Consider the following 8,282-nt stretch of genomic DNA (forward strand, 5'->3'; position numbering starts at 1 on the left):
CGATTAAATAACGGTTCATAAACCCTTTTCGTTTACACTGACTTTAGGTCTCTTGCCTGAGATCGATCTATGGGCCTCAACCGCCACCTAAGGGTCAATTCCGGAACTGCACCTGTGTTTCACTGTCGATTCGTTAATTTGTAGGATGGTGAGTATGTTTATGCCAGAACTGACGCTTTTGTGTTTACTATGATATGATATAATTGTTTAGAAACACGTGTCCAGTTTGTGTTTTAAACTTCTTAAAGTTATTCAAGGAATCAAATTATTAAGCCAGTTTCTAAAAATGTACAAAATATATATGTTTCTTGTTGCTGTTGTTATTCTTCTTCTTCTTTTTCTTCTTTTTCTTCTTCTTCTTCTTCTTCTTCTTCTTCTTCTTCTTCTTCTTTTTGCTTTTGTTGTCACAACAGGTTGTATGCACAAGAACCATTACCTAATGAACCCTTGATGAGCAACCAGTGTGGAACCTTTTTTTTTTTCCAAAAGAGCTCTTTCAGTTTAGATGCTTAGATGATTCATCAATAGTTCATCTGGGAGAATGTTCTTTTGTAGAAAACTACACTACAGCGATAACTGACAGAAATTCCACCTCTACACCAGTTTTTTACAACAAAAAAATATCCTTAATTGTATGAGGAGCCTTCAAAAAAACACAAACGACCTACATGATAAATAAATGTCAACCACCTCACAGGTTCTAAGCAGTAAGAAGAGATTAATGTGCAGTCAAGTGTTGACTAAATAAATTAACTTTAGCATCTTAAAATTTAGAACTCCATTGTGTTTATTGTGAAATGATCTTTCGAAAACTGTTCGGCAGAGTATAAACCTTTAAAAACAGTGTTCAAGGCTTCGAAGTAATTTAAAGTGCTTCAAAACAGCCAGAATGTTAGCAAGTTAATAACAATAAATAATAATTTAGACAATCAGTGTTTAATGATCTTTCAAGAAGAGTACAATTCAAGATTCGCTCTCAGAACAGGGTTCCAAACAGACCAGAATTAGGAAGTTTAAGACCTAAACCTGAAGCAATAATCTGGTGTTTGTAGAGTTAAAATTCACCCGTATTTATAAAAAGATCATTCTTCAGGCACCTGCTGGTATTAGTTGCACAATTAGGGGGTTCCAAGCGTCTTAAAATGTAGAGTACACATTTTACAGTTAAATTTTTGAGGTAATGTTTTTTTAACCCTGTTAACTTATCAAACTTAATCAAAAGAGTGGATTAAAAGGATGTTTAGAAAGTTAAGGGCTCCTCCAACACCCCATTGAAGAGTGTATCAATAGAAATAAATGCTAAACACATGATTTAATCCTTTAGGATCAAACACATCACAGGTGAGATAGTCACCAAACAGAAACACATTCGTTATAGTAACGTTGTGCTCGGTTTAATGATAATTATAATGAGTGTTCTGGAGCCAAACACAACTAGCTTCAGGCACAATCGAATAAATTCAGAAAAGTCAAGAAGTGATTTGAGAATAGCCTTGAGCAACTGAAGAGCAAAAAAATAAATCCAAGGCAACAGAGATAAGAAATCCAGAAATAACAGAGGGAAAAAGAGAGTAAGGTGAAAAAAAAATAATAATATGAGGCAACTCCTACACCACATCTTGTTATAAAAAGGTTTATTATCTGATATACAGAAAGAAAGATGTTTGTTTTATTTGCAGCATCTTGCATGGGGCTTCAGTGCTTCTACATAGATGTGTCCTATGCCTTTTGAATATTTTTTGAAAACAGGAGGTCATTACTGGTCTTTTAGAGCAGAAATTATGGGGTTCTGTGGCACTCGGGTAGAAGGTTTAAGGCCTCTAGGCCTGGTCTGGAAGAATGTTCCCATCCAGCTTGTTAGAGAACGAGGCAGCACGCATCTCATTAACATGTCGTGAAACACTTTGATACGTTGCGAAATGCAAAAAGCCTGCTCTATTAATATTTCAGAGAGGACTGCATAAAAATCAACATTTTTGTTACATTAAATTAACACGTGTTCCTCTGGCATTCTGCATGTTTAATTAGGGCGAGCTCTTGTGTCAGGAGGAATACGGAGAGGGCTGTGTGATTTGTTGTGATTACTCAGGAACAGTGAAGAACCCTTCACGAATATATTTGTCTGCTGCTTGTAAAAATGCCTTGTATGGACTTTGCTCAGAAAAATCTCGATTGCACAGATGGTAAGAGCTAAGAGGGAACTAAGGACTGCTGCTATGTGTATGTTTGTCTACAAGAAGGCACAGAACATATACTGAACACCCCATGTTTTATTAATGCTACAATATTAGAACATTGAAAATTATTAGTTTTTTTCTTGCCAGGACTTCTACAAAGAATGATCTTAAAACAGTTTAAAAATGTGTTTTCCTATGAACAAATATGGTAGCACATAAAACACATAATGATCCTAAGAACCTTTAAAGGATGCTTGAAGAACCCAAGAGGAACCTCTTTAAGTAAGTTCAAATGTTCCAAAGTTCTACAGAATAAAAAGAAAAACCATAAATAATTTTTTGGATTTCTTTAAAGGTTTATCAAATAAGGAAATATTCTTACAGTAAAGTTTCCACAGTTGTATCTCTGGGGGCTTTCATTGTATAAATCTACAATAAAGAAATTTGCTTTCAGAAAGGGGTTCAAAGTAGAGAGTTTTTAAGATACGGAAGACCCTAAATTATTCAAGAAACCTTTTAAAAGAGAAAAACAATTAACAGTAATATGGAGTTCTTTATAGGTAATGAAGGTCTAAAGATCTAAAGATTCTTCATTTGGAATGTGTTCTGTATAAATCTACAATAGAGTGGTTCCATGTCAGAAAATGGTTCCTTTTAGCGAGCATCTACAGCTCTTATTTAAGAAACCATTAAAAACCTTTAAAGGATCACCAGGACAGCTAAATATCCAAGACACATAACACCTGAAATGTTCTAGGTGTTAAAACAAAAACAGTGAACAATAATATGGAGTTCTTTAAGAGTTTACTGGAAATTTACGGGTTTATATTTAAAGATTCTTAAGATAAAGATATAAATTTGATGTTCTAAGCCCCAAAACAGAACTCAAATATTAAAAGTTTTTGAAAAACGCTGAAATGTTCTATGCAGAAACACAAATATTTTTTTTTAATAGAAAGCTTTGAACTGTTATTTACCTATGCAACCACGAATAGTTAAAACTGTATAATGTTTTTATTATTTTTATTAAAATATGTATTATTATATAATAATAACAATATTAATAATAATAATAATAATAATAATAATCATTATTATTGTTATTATTATCATTATTATTATTATTATTATTATTATTATTATTATTAATATTATTATTATTATTCCCTTCAATCCCCTCAACATGTAAGCCTTGGTCTGCTTTTACAACATGATTTCTCACGTTTTTATCGTTTCAGGTCAAGTCAGCACATAAAAAGGGGAGAAAATGACAAACTGCAAGCTATTATGCGGCAGGAAGAAGAAAAAAAACAGGAAGAGAATGTTAGCGGTTGGAAAAAGTAGTTCATTAAGAGATTCTGTGTCGATTCTGAGACTTTTAATTATAGATAGGAAAAACTTGGGAGGGAATAGTGTGGGGAACGTTTTGTTGTTTTTTTTGCGTTAAATGAAATAATATGGTATTTATATGGTAAAGTAGCACAGTGTTTGAAGTGGAATGGTCCAGAATATAATCACTAATCTGTATAATTTGTATTTGGTTTAGAGTCATGTAGTTGAGAGTCAAATAGTTGAGAGTCTTTTTTTTACCTGAACTTTTTATTCAGTTGATACAAATGACGTTTAAAGATAGTAGACCATTACAGAGTGTTAAATATATGTGAGTGAATACAATATGTAGATCTTCTGCACTGACATTATTCAACATTATACAATAATTACATCAGGTACTTTATTCTGATTAAACATACAGCTCCAGTTCCAAAAGTGCTTATATTCGATTTATACAGAGGTGAGCCTGAATCCTAGATGATTATTAGCTATAAGGTGAGTTCAAAGCATTTAACATACATGTAGTTGTGGTCAGTGTAATCAGCATTCGAATTGAATGTGCTGCCTTATAATCCTCTGTAACCATAGTAACATACAGATCCATACAGAGTAAAACAGCTATTGTACACATTTCCTAATGCCCCAAATGATCTTTTGTGTTTTTTTTGTTAGTTTTTGTGTAAATATGGTGATTTTGATATATACAATTTGTGGATAAGTAGAGAAGATTTCTAACAAAAAAATGGCACATGGAGTTAACATCAACAGCTTTATTACTAGTAGTAATATGGCACAAACACACACTATATTTTTTTATCCATTTAGTCAGTTTTGCAAACATCAATGATTTTAAACTTGCCAATGCTGGTAATTGACAGTGGTATAAATGGGATTATCTATCTAGCTGTGTGTTAAACTCTGCTTAACGCCATGTGGTGATTGAACTCCTTATCCTGCATTATAATCGTGTAGAGTAGAGATAGAGACTACAACAGCACACATAAAATATATATTTTTGCTAATAGAACTTCTGACTTGATACACGAGAACTCAACAGATGAAGATTAAATGACAAAGGGACAACAATTTCATTGGACGTACGTTTAACAGGAATGTACAAATCATTGTGAGCTAGCTAGAAATCCAACTAGAAGTTTTTTCAGATGAGGTGTTTTAAAAGTCATTTAGGAGTCACAAAAACTAAAATTACACTGTAGTTGTGGAAATCCTCAGCTGAAGTAAAGATCTGGAAAGTGGTAGCTCAGTGGTTAAGATGTGGGATTTATGATCGAAAGGTTGCAAATACAAATCCCAGAACCACCAAGCTGCTGCTGTTTCTGGGCCCTGGAGCAAGGTCCACAAAGCCTTCAACTGCTCAGTTGTATAAATGAGATCATTTGTCAGTCTCTCTGGATAATGGCACCTGCCAAATGCTGTAAATGTAAATCTGCACACTGCACTGACTTTGGTCTTTTTTTTTAATAAAAGAAAAAAATGGTGCATATCATAATCATTTTGGAGTGAGATTTATGAAATCTGATGTTATCAACGAATGGATAAAGTACATCATTCCTGTTTTCGAGCAATTGTACTAATCCACAGCCTACATACAACTCCAGTAAAAGTAAAAGTATTACTTTTACAATTCTACTTGATAAAAAGTACATACGTTCTTGCTTTTTTTATGGACACAAGTAAAAGTAGTGATCTATGAGAACTACAGGGTTACACTTGTGGTCACACAACAGTTTTTAATTTAACTCAGTTTATGTATTGATTTCAAAGTAGTGAGGACCAGCATGCGTTTTTAAATCTATTGGAGTAACAAGTAAGATATTACACATAACAGTGAAGTGAAGTAAAAGTTTTTCAAAATTGATACATGATCAAATACAGCTCCTTGAAATATAATAACTCACAACTCACATGACGGTGACAAATATGGTAACAAAACAAGCATAAGTAGAGAAAAAAATCTCCTTATTTACTCAAGCTCACTGTATGTTTTCTGTACAAACTAATTTCCAGACTATGCTGATCTGATCCATGATGTGATCACTATCACATTCTCTTTAAACAAAAATCTTTAGTAGATCTTTATTTGACATTGAGAATTCACACCATCACATTGGGATCATAGGGATCTCTGACAGAGCATGACAAGGAATAATCTTTAAAAAAAAAAAAAAGTCTTAAGAGACAAAAAAATATGCGTTGGGAATCTTGAACAACTCCTGACTGGATTTATAATTGAATCTGGTAGAACCTGAAGTGAAAACCTGCTTAATCTTGGTTACTCGGTAGACAAGCATTAATATTCATTACAGACAGTCAGTGGAGATAAAGAGCGAATCAGAAGAGGAGATGATAATATACTTTTACCGCTCAATCTTATTATTTGATTTAGGAACTATCAAGGGTTTTTCATTGTGCCACAGATATGTTGCCATGACACATTCTTGAGCCGCTTAGGTATGCGCATAATATATATTAATATATGCAAACGTTATAAGCATGAATGTGACAGGAATCAGGGACTTGTGACTTATCCGTCACTCACTCACTCACTCACTCACCCACTCACTCACTCACTCACTCACTCACTCACTTACTCACTCACTCACTCACTCACTCACTCACTCATTTACTAATTTACTAATTCACTCACATACTCATTCACTCCATTACTCACTCACTCATTTCCTAAGTCTAAATAGCCCTATGACACAACATCTCCACACAAACACACACACGCGCACACACACACACACACACACACACACACACCGATACCCATACACGCACACACACCATTAAAATGTCCAATTTAATATAAATATGGCACGGTCTTTAGCTACATAACAAATAATTCAATACTGATTTAAATATTTTTCAGTGAGTTTAAATTACAACAAAATTGCAGTTTACTTTACTGAGAATATACTGTAAATTAACATTTCACTTTACATTAAAGATAAAACTTGCTGTTAGTGACAGGTTCAACACTGTATCCAGCCTACTTAACGATTCACAACACCTCGAGAAAAAAGCACATTGGATGCTTTTGTTTTTCTCACAGGCCAGGCCCTCGAGTGTTTCTTTGTCTCTTTCTGCCTTAATGCAACGTGAAAGGTACAGCAAAAAGGCTTCCCCGACTTAAATGGACTGTTAGATCAAACGAGAGCCTCAAGGGCATTTCACCTCAGCCGTGTACTTACAAACAGCCCCCAATCCCCCCAAAGACAACCACACCCCCAACCTTCTTGTACCTATACTGTTAGTCTACTGGCAAGAGTTAATGGACCATGAAAGACTTGTTTTGTTGAATGGAAATGTTTTTTAACATGCTAACAGGATCTGCTAATCAGTGCTGCCTTCTTTATATTACTCATCAGGGGAAGATCTTCACTGTCGATCAAATAAACACAGTTTGACTTATTCAGATTGTATGAATCTTGTCATTTAAAACATCCAAAAGAATTTACAACAGTTCTCTCAAAGGTATTCGGATTGCATTTTAAATAATGTGGCTTTGCTGCACGTGCTAAATCAAAGAAAAAATAGCCGAAGATTCTTATATTAGTTGCTTTTGTATTCGCAAGAGTTTCACTGGGTCCCTGCAGTAATGGAACTATACACCTGTAAACACCGTGGTTGTATGATGTTGATTGATAAAACAGGCAAAATTGAATGAATTATGTCTAAGGATTGAACTTCTGCTCACACTGCTTGTTTATGTTTGTTCAGAAACATTTTTTTTATACTTAATAGTTCTGAATTCACACTTTTTTTATGCATTTCTCTTAATACCTTACCTGACATCCTTAGCAACAGCACATTCAAAGGCACTGATTTATCCGTAATATGGTGAAGATGACTATAGTTCATGGAAGTAATCTCCAGTATCATTGCTTTGTCACAGTTCAATATACACCTTATATTCAGGACAGAGGAATTAATGATTTTCTTTTTTTTTATTAACATCTAAAGACAAAGAAAAGAGAAGCTGGTTCAGGAATGACTGTTTATAGCTGCTATAATGTTTAAAGTGAAAACACAAATTCACTTGTTCTGTAGATGTTCTGCAACACTACATGTAATTATAAATGGTTTAAAAATTGTCATTGTGATGTGTCACTGCTTAATAAATGACATTTTAATTGTTGGAAAATTGCTGTATTATAAGAGGAACAAAAACATTTCAGAAAATAATTATTGTCTTGGGTTGGAAGATGATTTGTGTCTTAAATATTGATCCTTGGGATTTGTATGCACAAAAATAACAAGGAGGTAAAGTGAGAGCGCCTGGATTTTTTAAATGAAGGAATCCAGATTGTTACCTTGTGGCCACATTGACCAGTAAGAAGTGAAAAGTAAAGATTGAAGGTGACCTTGTCTAAATGTCTGGCCAGGAAATGATAAAGTGATACTTACTGTCAAAAAAGTGGAAAAAAACTATGAATGTATTGTTAATATTAACACATAAGGGAATTGAAATCCCAGAAAGACCATGACCACAAATTCTTTGTCTCCTAATTTATTCCCCCAGTGGTGGTATTAAGTCCAAAGGTGGTATTACATCTCGACCCCATAAACATCTGTTAAATTTCATTGTCAAGTGTATTTCATGGAGGTAATTATTCCCCAGATTCCTCTGAGCACACAATGTTCTCTGTCTCATTTCACAGACACACCAGAACTTCGCTTCCTCCTGAACATTTTCTATTTTGCATTTTGTCAGGCCTGAGAAGCAACACAAAAACCTAGAGCCTC

This window comes from Silurus aristotelis, assembly GCF_946808225.1.
Source record: "Silurus aristotelis genome assembly, chromosome: 13".
In the NCBI taxonomy this organism is placed as follows: Eukaryota; Metazoa; Chordata; class Actinopteri; order Siluriformes; family Siluridae; genus Silurus; species Silurus aristotelis.